The following is a 19,722-nucleotide window of genomic DNA, read 5'->3' as shown; positions in this document are numbered from 1 at the left end:
GAGGCAATGGTAAACCCCTCCTGTATTCTACCAAAGAAAACCACAGAGTTCTGTGGGTGCCAGGAGTTGAAATCGACTTGATGGCACACTTTACCTTTATTCAGATTACATTTACACCGAGACACTGGAAGTCAAATGTTGCATTGGGGTGCTTTTATGTGGATCAAATGAACTGTGGATGCCACCAATGTAATAACTTATCAGGTGTCATTTTTTGAGGGCTACATTTATTCATTAAGCTCGTAGCAAACATTAATCAATACCACAAAACCTACATTGGTTCTTATGCTGCTGTTTATTTGTCACATTGCTGAATCATATGATGCAAAACCTTATCTGGGGTGTTATCTTATCTAAAGCTGTTTTGATTTATTGTATTTCATTAGACTGTGATCTTTTTAAAGACAATAACTCCAGAATGTTTCCTTAGAATCAGTGAGTTCCTGAGACAAACATAATAGTAAAGGAAAAGGATACTTAAAAATCAAGGGCTAACGTGAATGTTCAGTTGTTTTATATATGAGATATTGTAATTCAGGTGTAATCTATATATATATTTCTCCTAGGTGTGCCTTCCAAAATGTGTCCCGGCAGCCCAGCTGATTGGCTGGGCTGTGGAGGCACCTGATTGGCTGGCGCACCCAGGAGAGAGGACAATTGGCCGCTGGCACGGGCCAGGATCGCTGGCGGGCCCGGCCCGGCGGTGACGGGTGGTGGGAGGGGCGAGGTGAGGAGGAGGAGGACCAGCCGAGGGGCGAGGAGGTGGCAGCATGGCGGGCCCCGATAGTGGGGCAGAAGGTGGGGGGTGGGGTGGGGGAGAGGTGGCCGGCCCCCCAAGAGGCCAGCCATAAAGACTGGCAAGCGGCTCTTGGCGGGCCCGACAGGCGGTGGCACTCGGCCTGCTGGCGGCGGCTGCACTCAGCATTCGGCCCCACTGGAGACTGGGGGTGGGGGTGGGAGAGGTAGCCGGCTCCAAAGAGCGCACAGATGCTCTGTGCGGGGTCAGCTTGTATAGTTTTATTACATCTAAATGATAATTATAATGCCATTGATATAGCAAAGAAATACAAACATTTAATTTCGCACTATTCTGAACATGTTTTGCTTCATTGATATTCTCCATGCATTAGTTTGGTATTTTATTTGTTTCACTTGCTCTTCTTTTTTGCCAAGTCTTGTGGCTTTGCTATGAATGAATGTCTTCTGTGACATAAGTGTCAAATGTTTTAATGCATTATAGAAATCCTTTTCTCACAATGTCAGCAAAGTAATCAAGGGCTTTGAGCACACCTGTCAGGCTTCTTTCCCCCCATGCAGAATCCATCTGACTATTCATTAATAAATGAGGGCCTGATGCTGCCAACAGATGTGCCAGTGAGGACAATTACCTCTTCACAGAAGCCAAATGCAGGCAGTGGAATCTATGCTGATTGTATTTCGCCGAAGTGCTAGAATTTTTGGCTATTCATGTTATGCAGATATGGTTCCTAGGAATTCCAGACCAAGCCAGTTGGTTACTATTGTGCTAATTACTATAGTTTTAATCATGCATATAAGCTAGTTAGTTACCTTCTAACTCTTGGGTATGCTCATTTGATGCGGGGCAATGTACTTGAAATAGATTAATGGAGTTAACAAATTGTGAATGGTTCTGTTTGCTTCTTTCTTTGAACAGCAGTTGCAATCACAATGTTTTAAAGAGTTTTAAAGCTGATTTTTCAGATTCAATGTGTTCTGGGAGTTGATTCTCTGCTAGGAAATGAGAGTAGATTCTCTCATTTCCTACCAGAGAATCTACTCTCAGAAGATCACTTCATACATTGGGGAGGGGGGGAACCTAGTGTCCCACGGGCTTGGGGCAGGTTGGCCCTTTGTTCACTACACCACAACCCACTCTGAGCCACCCTTGTGCCCCCCAAGTGGAGTTATGGGGCTGCTGAAATTCCACATTATGCCCTATGGGGGGGGGAGCTTAAGGACACACAAACTTCAACAAAATTTTAAAAGTCACTCTTTTTACCAATTTATTTGAAATCTGTGTGGTAGCAGGAACCCATTGGGGCACTACCACCTGACCCACTCCTCTGCCCCCAAAACCACTTTTCTGCCCTGAATCTGCCACAAAGACATGCCAACTTCAAAAAAATCCAAAAACACCCCTTTGCCCAATTTCTTTGAAATCTGGTTGGTAGCTTCCTTGCACCCATTGGGCGCTACCACCCACCACAACCCACTCTGGGCCACCCTGGTGCCCCCATGTGGAGTTATAAGGTTGCTGAAATCCCCATTATTCCCTATGGGAAAAAGCTTAAAAATGCTCCACTTTAAAAAAAAATCACCCCTTTGCCCAATTTCTTTGAAACATGGGTGGTAGCTTCCACCCATTGGACACTACCACCCAATCCACTTTGGCCACAAAATGGAGGTCTTAATCTCCAAACTTTTCAGGTTCAATCTACAAATCACCCGAATCAGTTAGATTCAGGTACAAATCATTTTGTACCCCAATTGATTCACACATCCCTAATTGCTACTGCTCCTCAGTTCCTCTGGTAAATCATCCTTTTCAGAGAGTTCCCTTCTCAGAAAACACCCACAGCCCTTTTATTCATTCATTTCAGTTGATTCAGGAGCTGTAAGAACTCTCAGGCAGATGATCTTAGTTCAAAGTCATTATCAGAGGAGTCACTACCAGAGTGGAGTACAGACCACTTCACAACAGTTGTCAATCACAACAGAGCTTTACATTGTTCTTACTTCTCAACTGTTAGGCGTGCTTTGTGTTCTGCTCATCACTAAATAAATCATATACACTTTTTGAGGCCCCGTAGATGTCAGTGTGTCATAGTCCAGGGTTTAGAAGCCCCTGTGTTGAGGAAAGACACAGACAATTCAGGGAAAGAGTCAGGGTGGGAAGCTCTAGCCTAATTGGATCTACACCCTACACCATAAGAACATAAGAATAGCGCTGCTGGACCAGGTCCAAGGCCCATCTAGTCTAGCATCCTGTTTCACACAGTGGCCCACCAGATGCCCACAGACAAGAGGTGATGGCACGCCCTCTCTCCTGCTATTGCTCCCCTGGAACTGGTACTGAGAGGCATCATGCCTCTGAGGCTGGAGGTGGTCTATAGCCACCAGACTAGTAGCCATTGTGCCATCAAATTCAGCATACATGCGGGGAGAGAATCACCAAGGATGTCTAACACAGACATTTTGAATTACAGAAGAGGAAACTTCTCCAAAATGAGGAGTATGGTGAAAAGAAAGCTGAGGGGGAAACTCAGGAGAGTCACTTTGCTCCAGAGTGCATGGAATTTACTCAAAACCACAATACTAGAAGCCCAGTTAGATTGTATATCCAAAACGAGGAAAGGTACCACTAAGTCCAGGAGGAAGCCAGCGTGGCTAACGGGTACCGTCAAGGAAGCCATAAAAGGGAAGAAGACTTTCTTCCGAAATTGGAAGGCCTGTCCAAACGAAGATAACAGAAAGGAACACACACTCTGGCAAAAGAAATGCAAGGTGACAATAAGGGAGGCAAAAAGAGAGTTTGAGGAACATTTAGCCAAAAGTATCAAGGGGAATAACAAAAACTTCTTTAAGTACATCAGAAGCAGGAAACCTGCCAGGGATGCAGTTGGACCATTAGACAATGAGGGAGTGAAAGGGATTATTAAGGAGGATATGGAGGTTGCAGAGAAATGGAATGAGTTCTTTGCATCTGTCTTCACGGCAGAGGATACTGAGCATATACCTGTTCCTGAACCAGGCTTTTTAGGGATGGAGGCTAGAGAGCTGAGTCAGATAGAAGTGACAAGGGATGATGTTCTAAACTGTCTGGAAAAACTGAAAGCTAACAAATCACCAGGGCCGGATGGCATCCATCTAAGAGTCGTCAAAGAACTCCAATGTGAAATTGCTGACCTCCTTGCTAAAATATTTAACTTATCCCTGAAATTGGGCTCTGTACCAGAGGACTGGAGAGTAGCAAATGTCACACCGATTTTCAAGAAGGGATCCAGGGCTATCCAGGAAATTACAGGCCGGTTAGCCTAACGCCCATTCCAGGCAAATTGATGGAAAGCATCCTCGAGGATAAAATTGTAAAGCACCTAGAAGAACAGGCCCTGCTGGGAGTGAGCCAGCATGGCTTCCGCAAAGGTAAATCTTGCCTCACCAACCTTTTGGACTTCTTTGAGAGTGTCGAGTGTGTGGATCAAGGTGATCCAGTTGACATAGTCTACCTGGACTTCCAAAAAGCTTTTGACAAAGTTCCTCATCAAAGACTCTTGAGGAAACTTAGCGGTCATGGGATAAGGGGACAAGTACATGTGTGGATTGCTAACTGGTTGAAAGACAGGAAACAGAGGGTAGGTATAAATGGAGAGTTTTCACAATGGAGAGAAGTAAGAAGTGGGGTCCCCCAGGGATCTGTACTGGGACCGGTGCTTTTTAATTTATTCATAAATGATCTAGAAGCAGGGGTAAGCATGGATGTGGTCAAATTTGCAGATGATACCAAACTCTTCCGGGTTGTGAAATCCCAAATGGATTGTGAACAGCTCCAAAAGGATCTTTCCAAACTGGGGGAGTGGGTGACAAAATGGCAAATGTGGTTCAATGTTAGCAAGTGTAAAGTGATGCACATTGGGACGAAAAACCCCAACTTCAAGTATATGCTGATGGGATCTGAGCTCTCGGTAACGGACCAGGAGAGCGATCTTGGGGTTGTGGTGGACAGCTCATTGAAAGTGTCGACTCAATGTGCGGCAGCTGTGAAAAAGGCAAATTCCATGCTAGGGATCATTAGAAAGGGGATTGAAAATAAAGCGGCTAACATCATAATGCCCTTATACAAAACTATGGTGCGACCACACTTGGAGTACTGCGTACAATTCTGGTCACCACATCTTAAAAAGGACATTGTTGAACTGGAGAAGGTACAGAAGCGGACAACCAAGATGATCAGGGGCCTAGAGCACCTTTCTTATGAGACAAGACTTCAACACCTGGGGCTTTTTAGTTTAGAAAAAAGACGACTGCGGGGAGACATGATAGAGGTTTATAAAATCATGCATGGTGTGGAGAAAGTGGAGAGAGAGAGATTCTTTTCCCTCTCACACAACACTAGAACCAGGGGTCACTACATGAAATTGATTGCCAGGAGGTCTAGGACCAACAAACGGAAGTACTTTTTCACACAACGTGTGATCCACTTGTGGAACTCTCTGCCACAGGATGTGGTGACAGCCAACAACCTGGATGGCTTTGAGAGGGGTTTGGATGACTTCATGGAGGAGATGTCTATCAATGGCTACTAGTCGGAGGGCTGTGGGCCACCTCCAGCCTCAAAGGCAGGATGCCTCTGAGTACCAGTTGCAGGGGAGTAATGGCAGGTGAGAGGGCACGCCCTCAACTCCTGTCTGTGGCTTCCAGCGGCATCTGGTGGGCCACTGTGCGAAACAGGATGCTGGACTAGATGGGCCTTGGGCCTGATCCAGCAGGGCTGTTCTTATGTTCTTATGACCTGTCCACCATGAATTTGTCTAAGCCCCTTTTAAAGCCATTCAAGCTGGTGGACATCACCACATCCCATGGCAAAGAATTCCATAGATTACTTATGCGCTGTGTGAAAATGTACTTCCTCTTGTCGGCCCCAAATTTCCCGACCTTCTGTTTTATGGGATGACCCCTGGTTCTAGTGTTGTGAGAGATGGAGAAAAAATTCTCTCTTTCCACCCTCTCCACTCCATACATAATTTTGTACACCTCAATCATGTCTCCCCTTCATCGCCTCTTTTCCAAGGTAACGAGCCCCTGATGCTGTAGTCTAACCTCATACGGAAGGTGCTTTAGACCCCTGATCATTTTGGTTGCCCTCTTCTGCACCTTTTCCAGTTCTACAATGTCCTTCTTTAGGTGTGGTGACCAGAATTGTATGCAGTACTTCAGCTGTGGCTGCACCATAGATTTGTATAAGGGCATTATAATATTAGCATTTTTATTTTCAATCCCCTTCCTAATGATTCCTAGTATGGAATTAGCCTATCTCACAGCTGCCACACATTAAGTTGACACTTCCAATGAGCTGTCCACCATGAACCCAAGATCTCTCTACTGGTCAGTCACCAACAGCTCAGATCCCATCAGCGTATATGTGAAGTTGGGGCTTTTTGTCCCAATGTGCATTACATCACACTTGCTTATATTGAACCACATCTGCCATTTTATCGCCCACTCACCCAGTTTGGAGAGATCTTTTTGGAGCTCCTCACAATCTGTTGTGGATTTCACTACCCTAAATAGTTTAGTGTCATCTGCAAATTTGGCCACTTGGCTGCTTATTCCAACCTCTAGATCATTTATGAACAAGTAATTGGTCCCAGTACTGATCCCTGGGGGACCCCACTTTCTACTTACCTCCATTGTGAAAACTGTCCATTTATTCCTATTCTCTGTTACCTGGCCTTCAAGCAGTTATCGACCCACTTGTGAACCTGTCCCCTTATCCCATGACTGCTAAGTTTATTGGACTTTTTGGAAGTCCAAGTATTCTATGTCAATCATATCACCTTTATCCATGTGCCTGTTGACACTCTCAAAGAACTCCAAAAGGTTAGTGAGACAAGACTTTCCCTTGCAGAAACCATGCTGGTTCTCCTCCAGCAAGACCTTTTCTTCTGTATGTTTAACAATTTTGCCCTTAAGTATGCTTTCCATCAATTGACCCGGCACTGAAGTTAAGCTGACCAGCCTGTAATTTCCTGGATCCCCCCGGATCCCTTTTTGAAAATTGGAGTCCCATTGGCTACTTTCCAGTCCCATTGGCTACTTTCCAGCCTGATTGTAGGGAGAAGTTACATATTTTTGCTAAGAGATAAGCAATTTCACATTTGAGTTCCTCCAGAACTCTTCTTCAGCCACTAAACCTGAGAAGCTCAGTTCTGGAGAGGGTATATGGTCAGTATCCTCCGCCATGAAGACAGATGCAAAGAAATCATTCAGCTTCTCTGCAATCTCCTTAATAATTTCTTTCACACCCTCATCATCTAAAGTGTCAACTGCCTCCCTGGCAGGTTTTCTACTTCTGATATATTTAAAGACATTTTTGTTATTCCCCTTGATACTTCTAGCTATATGTTCCTCAAACTCTCTTTTTCCATCCCTTCTTGTCTCCTTGAATTTCTTTTGTCAGAGTTTATGTTCCTCCCAGTTCTCTTCATTTGGGCAGGACTTCCATTTTCTGAAGGAAGTCTTCTTCCCTTTTATAGCTTCCCCAAGTCTACTTGCGTTCCCCAACTCCACTGGCGTTCTCCTGAACTTGATGGTACCTTTCCTCCTTCTTGGTATACATTCCATCTGTGTTTCTAGTATTGTGGTTTTAAATAAGTTCCATGCTTTCTGGAGTGATTTGACCCTCCTGACTTTTCCTTTCAACTTCCTTTTTACCAGTCCCCTCATTTTTGAGAAGTTTCCTCTTCTGAAGTCCAACACATCTGTGTTGGACTTCCTTGATAATTCTCCACTCCATATAGGCTGAATTGGATCGCACTATGGTCACTGCTACCCAATGGTTCTGCAACTCTGAGATCTTGCACCAGGTCCTCGGCACCACTCAGGATTAAATCCAAGGTCGCCAAATCTCTTGGTTGGTTTTGCAACAAACTGTTCTAAGGCACAGTCATTTAGCACATCTAGAAATGTGGCCTGTCTTTCATTACTTGAATGTGAATTTACCCAGTCTATGTGTGGGTACTTGAAATCACCCATTATTACTGCCTTGTCTCTCCTTGATGCCTCTCTGATTTGTTTCTCCAACTCCAGGTCACTCTTAGTGGTTTGATCCAGAGGGAGATAGCATGTCCCTAGTAACACATTTCCTTCCAGTCCTTGTAATGTTACCCATAATGATTCTGTGGAGGCATCTGGTCCACCTAGGTTTTCTAGCTTATTGGAATCTATCCCTTCTTTGATATACAGTGTCACTCCTCTCCCAATCCTCCCCTCCCTGTCCCTTCTATAGAGTCTATATCCAGGAATAATCGTGTCTCATTGGTTCTCACCGTTCCACCAGGTTTCTGTTACACCCAATATATCTATGTTTTCATTAGTAACGAAGTACTCCAGCTCACCCATCTTGGCTCAGAGGCTTCTGGCATTGGTATATAGACACCTATACACTTAGTCCCTCACCTGGTGTTGGCGTGTGCTATCTCCCTTACCATCATTTTACCTATTTGGCAAGCTATCATGTGTTTCCTTCTGCTCAACTCGTGGCTCTACTGTCCCCTCCTGCTTTATCTGAAACATGTTCACCCTCACACCTTAGAGGATTTTGCTGGCTGAAACAGATACCACCCAGTTCCTGCCAGCAATCCCCCAGGCATCATTTTAAAAGCTGCTCTGTAACCTTTTTGATTTTAAGCACCAGCAGTCTTATTCCATCTTGGTTCAAGTGGTGCCCATCCCTTTTGTTCAGGCTTTGCTTTCCCCCCAAATGTATCCCAGTGCCTAACAAATCTAAACCCCTCCTCCCAGCACCATCATCTCATCCATGCATTGTGACCCCTCAGCTCTGCCTGTCTTGCTGTCCCTGAGTGTGGAACAGGTAGCACTCCAGAGAATGCTACCCTGGGGGTTCTGGACTTCAGTATGCTACCTAGCAGCCTAGATTTGGCTTCCAGGACCTCCCAACTGCATTTCCAAACATCATTGGTGCCAACATGCACTACGACAGCTGATTCCTCCCCAGCACTGCCTAACAGCCTACCTAGACATAGTGTGATGTCTGCAATCTTTGCACCAGGCAGGTAAGTCACCGTGCAGTCTACACACAGGTCACAGGCCTATCTCTCTATGCCCCTAATGATAGAATCACCCACTACTAGGAGGCACCCACCCCCTGGAGGAGTATACTCTGTTCGAGAGGATATGGGTGCATCCCCCAAGGAAGGGGTCCCTGCTAAGGGAGTGTTTGCCTCTTCCTCAAACCTATGTCCTCCTTCTCTCAGACCTTCATTCTTCTTCATGACAGCAGAAGCACCATCAGCCTTGGAGTGGGATGTCTCTGCCATATCCCTGAGGGTCTCATCCACACACCTCTCTGCCTCCCTGAGCTTCTCCAGATCAGCCACCTTGACTTCAAGGGAACAAACTTGTTCCCTGAGTGCCAGGAGCTCTTTGCACAGAGCACATACCCAGGACTTCTGCTCCTCCGGCAGATAGTCTTACATGCAACACTCTGTGAAATACACTGAGAAGCACCCCTTTCCCCACCTTCTACCTTCTGCGTTCTCCCTACATAATTAGTTTTATTGGCTATTTAGTGTATATGGGGCTTGAAGCTATGTACTGGGTACAGATGTCAGCTAATTAATGGTTTTTAATTTTGTCCTCCAATAAAATTACAAAACTTGGGTAGTACTTACCTTATTTTTGCACTGAGTGTTTCCTCTGTGATGAAGGAGCACCCCTTGTGGGCCTTCCCACAGAGTTCCCCTCCAATTTCCTACTAAACTCCTGCAAAATTCCTTCATTATCTGTTTGCAAAGCTCCTGGGAATAAAGCTCCTCTGGTCTGAGCCTTGTATTCAAGACCATCAGTCAAACGGACCCTTCTCAGGAATGTGACACCTCCCACAAGCTGAGGAACTCACTTGGAATTAATCCCCCACTCAGACTACTCCTCTGTCAAACACTTTCAGCCAGCCAGAATGCAAACCCTAGAAAATTACCAGCCTTAACAGACTTAGCTTCTCCTTCCCCTGTTGTTTTCTTGGTTGGTTATTTTATTTTATTTTATTTTATTTTATTTTATTATTTTATTTTGCTCAATATCTTTGCCCCTGGTGGCGCAGTGGTAAAAACTGCTGCCCTGTAACCAGAAGGTTACAAGTTCGATCCTGACCAGGGGCTCAAGGCTGACTCAGCCTTCCATCCTTCTGAGGTCGGTAAAATGAGTACCCAGAATGTTGGGGGCAATATGCTAAATCATTGTAAACCGCTTAGAGAGCTTCAGCTATAGAGCGGTATATAAATGTAAGTGCTAAATGTAAGTGCTATTGCTATTGCTAATATCTTCTTTAGGAGGAAAATACAAGCTTGTTGCTTCCTCTTTCTTCAAGACCAGCAAGCAACCATGACCAAGTGAAACTCGCTTGCCTTCCTCCTCAGACTCAGAGGGCCTATCTGCCTGGATGGAGGTTCTCCAGCCTTGTTGGAGCCAGCACCCATGGAATAGAGCATTATTGGCCCTTTAAGCTATGGCAACTCCTGTAGGTGGGAGGAGCTAGGAGCTGGAGAGCAGAGCTATTTGAAAGCACAGTTGGGACCAGATCTCTGATGAAGTAACATTCTTGTATCTCATGGTGGATGCCCTGCACACAGCCCTTGGAACTCTCCAAGTCCTGCCTTGGGAGCTAGCTGTGGTCCTGTCCTGAACCAATGCCCTTTCACTGCTACCTATGGACTTCTGTAACCCAGCAAAATCCTGCCTGGAACAGGATACAGTTTGAGGTGTACTTTGATAACTCCAGATCTGTGTAATAATAACATTTTGCCTCTTGGACTAGAATTCAAAAGATTCTAGCTAATTTTATAGCTAACAGTTCATGAAGGAGCCTGGGTAGGTTTCATTTGCTATGACAATGTTGTTGTCCTAACCAATTTCCTACAGTTTCTGTGCCACAATTCTCCCACAGCAACATCTGTCCAATGGAATCAAAATGAAGCAATATCCAATTGTCAATGTATAATTATTATTTATATAGTTCCATCCATGTTCATGAAGCTTTACAAAGATGTGAGGGGCAGATCCTTGTGTCAAGGGGCTTACAATCCAGATGTCATCACAATGGAGACAGAGGAAGGGAGACCTTCAGGTGAAAGTGATGGAGCTGGAGGACTGAAGATCATAGGCAAGATATAATGAGATATGAGAGCTGAGAATTAGGGAGGGAAAGGACAAGGACCAGGAGCTGGTGCTGAACCCACGAGAGGACAGAAAGCCAGTGAAGGCATTCAAGGAGGGGAATGATATAGTCAGTGTGATGAGAGGGGTGAATGATTTTGGCAGCAGAACACTGTCTCAAGATGGACAAACAGGAGACCAGAGAGTGAAAGGGAAAGTCACACTCATCAAGACAAGAGATGATGAACTAGAGTTCTTGACAAGGAGGCAGAGAAAAGGTTGTAGTTTCTCCAGTATGGTTAACGGAGAGGCAACATGATTTTGTAACATACTGGTGGAAAATCAAGGAGAGACAACAATTAAGAGCCAAGTCTTTGTGCCTGTCCAACAGGGTGGATGGTGACATTGTTAATAGATAAGGAGAAGAGAGGTTGGGAAGAAGGATGAGCAGTTTGGTCTTAAACATGAGCTTAGGACAATGAAGAAGCAACCAAGCTGAAATGTCAGACAGGCAGTTGGAGATGCAGGATTGGAGGGAGGGAGAAACTGCTGGGAGAAAGAGGTAAAGCTGGGCATTGTCAGCATATTGATGATAGTGAAAGGCATGGGATTTGATGAGGTTACCGAGTGACTGCATATAGAGAGAGACTAGCAAGAGGCCTCAAAGAGAGCCCTGTGGGACCTCAATGGAAAGAGGGAAAGGGGAGAAAGAACCTCCTACTGTGGAAACACTGAAATAATTATTAGATAAGTAGGGAAATAACCATTTGAGGAAAGAATCATGAAGACCAACAGGAAGACCAGCAAGCAAGAGAGAATGATCAACTGCATCAAAAGCAATAGAGAGGTCAAGAAGGATGAGGACAAAACAGAGACCTTTCTATTTTGCACTGAGGAGATCACTGGTAATTTTTTTTATCATTGGTAATAATTTGGTGTCAGTAATATTTGTCTGTGAATAAAATGCACAATTATAGTAATAATTGCTGCACAGTTAGTTCTTCTGTGATTTAAAGCAAAGCATTTCAAGCATTTCAGAAATACATGCAGAAATAAAAGTGGCTGCCATCAGAATGCATTGCTGTTATTTTGCACAGATTGGCAAAAATAAATGAAGAAGAAGAAGAAGCAGCAGCAGCAGCAGCAGCAGCAGCAGCAGGAAGGAGATAGGGATGAGCAATTTGATTTGTGTGTGCATCAATTCACCCATGAACCGATTCACCCAAATTGGGGATAATCAGTAGATTTGACTGTGAATTGAATCACCCCTTAAATGAAGAGGCTGATTCGAGGTCAAATCAAATCAGCCCCAATTCAATGTGTATCAATTTGTGTGATTCATGTAGTGGGTGCCATTTTGTCTCAGTGTTTTTCCTGGGGGGGGGGTGGTCCTCCCCTGTCAGGTAAGAAGCTCTTCCTGTGGCAGTGGAGGAGGAGGTGTCATTGGTTCCTGGACCTTCTCAGCCCCAGATGGAGGGTAGTGGTAGTGGCCCCCAGAATGAACAAGCAGCCCCAGTACAAACACCACCAAAATGATCCTGGACTGAGAGCAGCATGGTGTAGGACCACTTTGTACTCTGTCCTGGTGCCCCACACCAAGCTATCTGCACCCACTCAGTACACAGTTAAGCAGGGGTAAGGACTCCAAGTGTCTTGGGATGATAGCAATGTAGCAGCATCTGCATCTGCATCTGCATCACCCAAGGATCCCTGGTCCTGCTTGCATCAATAGGCCTGGTGTGTCCTCAGCCAGTGGCAAGGCACCTGCTCCTGCTCCCAAGAAGGGGAACTTGCACTGGGTGCAGTCAGTGGGCAAGCGGTCTGGTTGCCCAAAGCCTCATCTCATAACCCGGTCCATTGGGGAGATGACCAAGCCATTCTAGGAGGTGGAGAATGCCAGTTTTTGCCAGTTGCTCTAACAGCTTGCCCCTGACTACAACATCCCTTCATGCACCACCTTCAGCAGGTGGGTGGTGCCCTCCCTGTACCGGCTGTGCAGGGAGGCCATGTCATAAGAGCAGCCCCGCTGGATCAGGCCCAAGGCCTATCTAGTCCAGCATCCTGTTTTACACAGTGGGCCACCAGATGCCTCTGAAAAGCTCTCAGGCAAGAGGTGAGGCAGGGCGTGCTCTCTCTCTCTCTCTTTCTCTCTGCTGCTGCTGCAGCAGTGCCTGACGCCAGCATGCACTTCACTAAGGAGCTGTGGAGTAGTCCCAGTGGGTGGCATCCTGCTTTCCTGTCCCTCACGGCATACTGGTGGGGGCAGGAAAGTGAGGGAACATCTGCTGCTGGTGGCATGGTGAGTCCCTCCCATGCAGTGAAGCAGAGGTGGTATGTGCTGCATATGGAAGTGCTGGACACTGACCACACCGCAGGTGAGCTGTCAACAGCCATAAATTGCCAGGTGTGGAAAAGGCTATCTGGGCAGCCACGTCTTCACTGAGGGTTTATGGTCACCAGCAATGTCCCCATCAGCAGCCAAGCAGGGTCAGTTTGTGTCCACCCATTGTTTAGCGCACACTTTGAATCTGGCCGTGCAGGATGCGCTTGGTCCTTCTGGGACTCAGGCCAGACAAGACACCCCTGCTGCAGGTGCTGGGTGCCATCTTGCTGATGCCATGACTGCTCTTGTGGAGAAATGCTGCAAGGTAGCATCTTACTTCCACTGGAGCAGAAAGGGTAGGTGTATGCTCAGGAAGAGGCAGGTTGAGCTGGGCCTACCTGAACACCTGATCCCTCAGGAAGTTCCAATCCAGTGAAACACTACCTTTCCCTTGCTCTGGTACCTGCAGGAGCAAGAGCTGGCCATCCATGCCCTGGCAAGGAGGTGTGACTTGGGAGTGTGTGGCCTATCCAACCACTGCTTTCCGAGGTTGTCTTGGCACCCCAGCCAGCTTGTTTTAGAACCAAGCTGTTCAGAGAGCTGTGCCATTCAGGTAATCAACAAGGTAGGACTGTGCTGGTGCCTAGGAGGTTTAATCATTCTTCTAGGACACAGGGGGTGGGGACATGAAGACCAGTCCCCCCATCTCAGAAAATAATTTGAAAGAAGTGGCTTCCCCAGTAACTGGATGGAACACCCTGCAGATGTGTCAGGGGAAGGCAACAAAACATGTCATATTGAGCTGGAAGGCTAACAATCTGCAGATAATCATGTTGGATATTATTGTTGCAAAAGCAAATGTGAATACTGTTATGTGAGAATTCAAAAGCATTGCTCTTAGCACTGCAGTAACCTCTTCTGGCCACTAGAAGCATGATGTTAAGAAGTCTGTCTTGGTCAGTTAGAGTCAGTTAGAACCGCTCAGTTATTGTTGAAGGCTCGTGCCTATTTGAGTATGTTGCTCTATGTCTTTCCCTTAGTACAGTACAGTATGTGATGTTTTAGTTTTGTAATGAATATTTATTTTTTTGAGCTCAGCTCAATGTTTCCAGATATTCTCCAGGGCTATTGCTGCTTGTTGCAAAAGCAGATGTGAATACCGGCACATCTTCAGCCATGAAATGGCTGCTTTTCTGCAAGTGAAAGTAGAAACGTATGGAATAGGAGGCTTCCTTGCATGGCTCCGCAGCTCTCAGTGGGTATGAACACTGCTTCTTGACAAGGGTCAATCAACCAAGAGGGTGCCATTGGGATGCTGATCAGAGGCCATTAGCTTTCAAGTTATTACTCTGGCCTCATTGTCCCTACTCCAGAATTATAGCACTGGTATATGCTTTTCCATGAATAAAATCTTATTTTAAAAATCAGATCACTTCAAAGTAAATACAAGCTTGTATTTGCATTGCATTAACATTCAGAGAGGTGTAAGTTACATTTAGATTCTGCCTGCAAACATTTACCTTTCTAAGAGAAAATATTATAAAACATTAATAGTGCCTATTCCTAGCCCTGCTAAAACCATGTATCATACCTTATAAGTACTTTAGTGCAGTTTTCACTAGTGTTAATTAGCACAAGAGAAATCCAGTAAGTCTCCAAAAGGTTTCATTAAAGATATTGCTCCACTCCATTCTGTGACCTGCATGTCCCTTTCTTGTCTTTCTCCTTCAAACATACTGCAGCTATCTTTCTATTATTCACACATTTAAAATGCAACAATTATTACTGCTAAGCAGGTCACTAAATAGGTCTGTATTAAACATTAACCTACATAGCACTTTGCCTCCATACCCTTCAATTACTCAGATTATTCATATCGATTTGCTAAATTATGCACATGCCCTTATGTACATTAATTTGTTGAATCAATTTATGCTTAATTTCCTGTTACATTTCTCGGTAATGCATGTGTGTGTGTTTTGCTGCTTAGTGATGCTGCAGAAATCTTTCTGGCTTGCTAATACATCATTGTAAACATAATCCACAATTGCCCAAATCTTCAACTAATAAAGTTTAAAGGAAATAGATGTAGGCACTCAGGCCTTCTTATCATTATACCCCATCGTCCGACTCAAAGATCCCCCATAGTAATGTTTAAGGTTTTAGACTGATTCAGTAGAGTATTATATTAAAACATATTATAATATATTAAAATATCTGATATAATTTCATATAAAGGGCCATCTTCTCCCATATGATCCTACCCATTCACTCAGATCCTCAATGAAAGTCCTGCTTCATATACTGCTGTTGGGATTCTTTCCTGCCTTTCCATCCTGAGGTGCAGGAGTGGATACACAGAATAATAATAGTTAGCATTTGTATAGTGCTTTCTAGTGTTCAAAGTGCTTCACGTGTATTCTCTTGTAATCCTTACAGCAACCCTGTGATGAATTTAACACCATTACCCACCATATTGCTGATGGGAGGACTGCATCTGAGAGGAAGTAGCTTGCAAGAGGTCACTTAGCAAGTTCATGGCAGAGGCAAGATTTGATACGGAGACTTCCTGATTTGTAGCCCAATTGCTTATTCATTATGCTTCAGTAGCTCTCAAGATCGAAAAGATACAGGCCACTTTCGGATATAGCATGAAATCGCAGGTTTACGAACCCCAAGTTGATTGGTGAAACTGGGAATTGTCCCACAGACTATCACCCAACTGTGGTCCGGCAACCTCCAGTTTCTGGGAGGAGGAGCCCCTCCCTCTTCCTGGTCTGCCAAGGCTGAATCCCAGCAAGCCTCGGGCCATTTATGTCACCAGACTGTGAGCAAAGCGTCAGCATGTCAGTAGGGCTGCAACCATTGGTCACAATTTGCTAGGGGGCGTGCTGAGCATGATTGTGCCTTTTTGGCATTGGTCAGCCATGCTTGGGAGGAAAAGGGCATTTAAATCCCTCCTGCTCCACCAGCTGCTATGTCCTTGCAGGAACTTCCAAGCCACACAGTAATGCAGAAGCAGAGTTATTGATACCCAGGGAATGGAAAGGGGCATTTCCAGCTGCCAATGGGGTCTTGGGGGATTTCCCACAGAATGGCAACCAATAAATTGGGGTGAGTGGTGGGCTGGTTGTTCTACAGGGGAGACAGTTGAAGTGCACCAGAAAGAGTTATCCCGTGACACAACTGTGCAGCTGCTCCTGCGGCTCGGAGCAGGTATCAGGCAAATTAATAGGTGACGGGTTTTCTGGGCAATGTTACCAGCTTGGAAAGGTGACACCTCACAAAGATATGTAGCCACCACCTTAGTTCTGGTGGGATTCCACTTCTTGGAATCCTTTGCCCCCATTCTCTGCTTGCTTCCCAGATTGTGGGCAATGCTGCACTCACAAAGCTGAGGCAGCAAGATCCATTCAAGCAGCTGGCACCCAAGTGCCTGGTGCAAGAACAGGGCCTAAATGTCAGTGTGGAGGTTTTGATTCTTGGGGGGGGCATTGTGGTGGGCTCCTGCTATGTCTCACAACCCATCCACCCGGTTCTGAGGGTCCCCCTGTTCCCAAACACATTGATTGGTGATGTGTGCTCTGCCCAACAGGTGTACTGCCCAACTTGGTGCCTGGAGTGACTGCTGGCACACAACAGCCATCTGGAAAGCTTGTTTTATGCCCATACCTGTGGTGGGTTGCAAACATTCCCTGGTGCACCCTGGGGAGTGCATGCCCATCACACCAGGGGATGCCACCCAAAGCCCCCATCAATACACAAGGACAATCAACTGGCACTGTGGTTCCAACTCTTCCAGAGGGGGTTTGCAATGGCAAGGGTGAGATAGGTGTTCTCAGTTTTAGCGGAAGGGGCAATGCAGTCTAAGTGGCCTTGTCTGCAGAAACTGCTTGCAGAAGGAACCACCCACCCACCCACCCCACCCCCTGGAAAATTTAATGGGCCTGAATGAAGGACTCCACACACAAGCTGTCAGTTGTAGTTGTTCAGGGTGTCTAGTGCAAGGAGAACATAGGAACATAGGAAGCTGCCATATACTGAGTCAGACCATTGGTCTATCTAGCTCAGTATTGTCTACACAGACTGGCAGCGGCTTCTCCAAGGTTGCAGGCAGGAATCTCTCTCAGCCCTATCTTGGAGATGCCAGGGAAGGAACTTGGAGCCTAGATGCTCTTCCCAGAACAGCTCCATCCCCTAAGGGGGAATATCTTACAGTGCTCACACTTCTAGTCTCCCTTTCATATGCAACCAGGGTGGACCCAGCTTAGCTAAAGGGACAAGTCATGCTTGCTACCACAAGACTAGTGATGTGCATGATCCAGACCGGTCTGGACCGGCACTGAGGGGGGGTCTCCCTTTAAGGGCGGGGGGGTAGAACTTACCCCTCCCGCCGCTCTTCCCCCTCCGGCACTGTAGCGTTAAGCAAAGTTTTTGGGGTGGCAGCATTCCTTGCTGCCGCCCCTGCCGTTGTTTGTAAAGCCGTTGTAAGAGCAGCACACATGCGTGCGCAGTAGCGCACGCACACCACCTACGTCACACGCAGCATGCGTGTGACATAGGCGGTGCGCACGCGCACGGTGGCAGCGCGCATGCACCACCGCACGCACATACGTGCTGTTCTTACAACGGCTTTACAAACAACAACGGGGGCAGGGGCGGCAGCGAGGAACGCTGCCGCCCAAAAAACTTCGCTTAACGCTACAGCACCGGAGGGGGAAGAGTGGCAGGAGGGGTAAGTTCTACCCCCCCCCGCCCTTAAAGGGAGACCCCCCCTCGGTGCCTCTGGACCGGTTCATGCACATACCTACACAAGACCAGCTCTCTTCCCATAAAGAGAGTTTTGTGCCCAGAAGGCAAGTACGCCCCAGAGTATCTCCCCTCGAAGCCTGGCAAGACATGGGCAGCAGGAAACACATTGCCAACCACACCATACCCAAGGAAGAGGAACCTGCAAATACAGCTTCCTCCTCTGCAGGAACACTGCCTATTGTTAAACTCAAGGCAGGCAGGGCGAAAGGCATACACTCCCCCCACTGCTGACCCATAATATGGGAAGTACCCATCCGAGCACCTGCACACTACAAAGTAAATGGTGTGTGCGCAGCCAAATCCCACCTACTTGCCTGGCATCTAGGAAGATTTTTGCAATGGTCAGCAAAGCACCAAGCATTGTTGTGTACAGCACCATGATGGTGGTCCTCCGCACCATGGAGGAGGAGGACAGACATAGATCCCAGCAGAGGAGGGAATTGCATGGGCTCTTGGAAACTGTGAGTGTGCAGAGCAGAAGCTGCCAGGTTCCGTGATATTTTGATGAGATGGAACAGGCTGATTGCTTGATTCAGAGCTACCATGGCAAATGCCCAGAGAAGTGTGAGGGTGCTCTTCTCCCTGCCCTGCCTCCTGCAGGATGACTTGACCGTGGACAGGAGGTGGCTACTGCAAGGCACAACACCTGGCAGTCCATGGAATATGTCTCAGAGTGGGATGACAGAGCTTCAAGATGTCCAGAGTGACCTTAGACTTTCTTGCAAGACTAATGGAGCCAATCTCCACCACCACGACACAGTCATGCACCATGCAGTGCCAGTGTGTAAGCATCTTGCCATCACAGTGTATGAGCTGGCCTCCAGCTCCAACTACAAGACACTCAGCAACATGTTTGCGGTGAGCACCTCAATGACATGCAAAATTTTCAGGGAAGTGGTTAGCCTGTTGGTTGAACTGTTCATTGAAGATGTGAGTGGGTGGGCAACCCACAGGAGGGGATGGCAGAGTTTCTGAAGAAGGGTATTGCTGGCATCATTGGCTATATAGATGGAACACACATGGAGATTTTAGTGCCTCCCCCACCACCATGATGATTACTACAGTTGCAAGTACTACTGCACCATGATCCTGCAAGTTGTTATAGACTCCACTGGGTGGTTCACGGACGTCTACACTGGGGTGTCCAGGAGACGCCATGACACAGCAATCTTCTGGACCTCTCCTCTCACTGAAAAGCTTCAGGCCAGGACCTGGGTAAATGCACCACCTGTGCCCATCGGTGGCTGAATTGGGAAGCCTGTGATATTTGAGGACCAGGGATACAGCCTTCAGAAGTGGCTACTGACCCCCATCGTTCTCTCTAATTTTTTTTGTTAGTGAGCAGAATGTGGTTTGTTCTGGGAGGCAGAATCAAGGCAGAATCAAGGCAGAATCAAGACATGTGCATTATTATTGGCCACTATAGATACAACACACACACACTCAGTCCATTTGTCTCAATAACAATGTGCTTCTAATAAACCCCTATAAAAGTCAGAAATGGACATTCAGCAATCATTTCAAACATAAAATGAAAAGCCAAGGAAGTATATGTGGGCTGCAATGATTTGTCTAACGGTACCAATTTCCTTAATAAATATGTCTTAAAATAGCTTCCCAGTCACACATTTGCAGTATAGTGCAAAAATGACATTGGATTTAAACTATTAAATAGA

Source organism: Hemicordylus capensis, chromosome 2 (genome assembly GCF_027244095.1).
Source record: "Hemicordylus capensis ecotype Gifberg chromosome 2, rHemCap1.1.pri, whole genome shotgun sequence".
NCBI classification, from domain to species: Eukaryota; Metazoa; Chordata; class Lepidosauria; order Squamata; family Cordylidae; genus Hemicordylus; species Hemicordylus capensis.
This window is presented reverse-complemented; position numbering follows the sequence as displayed.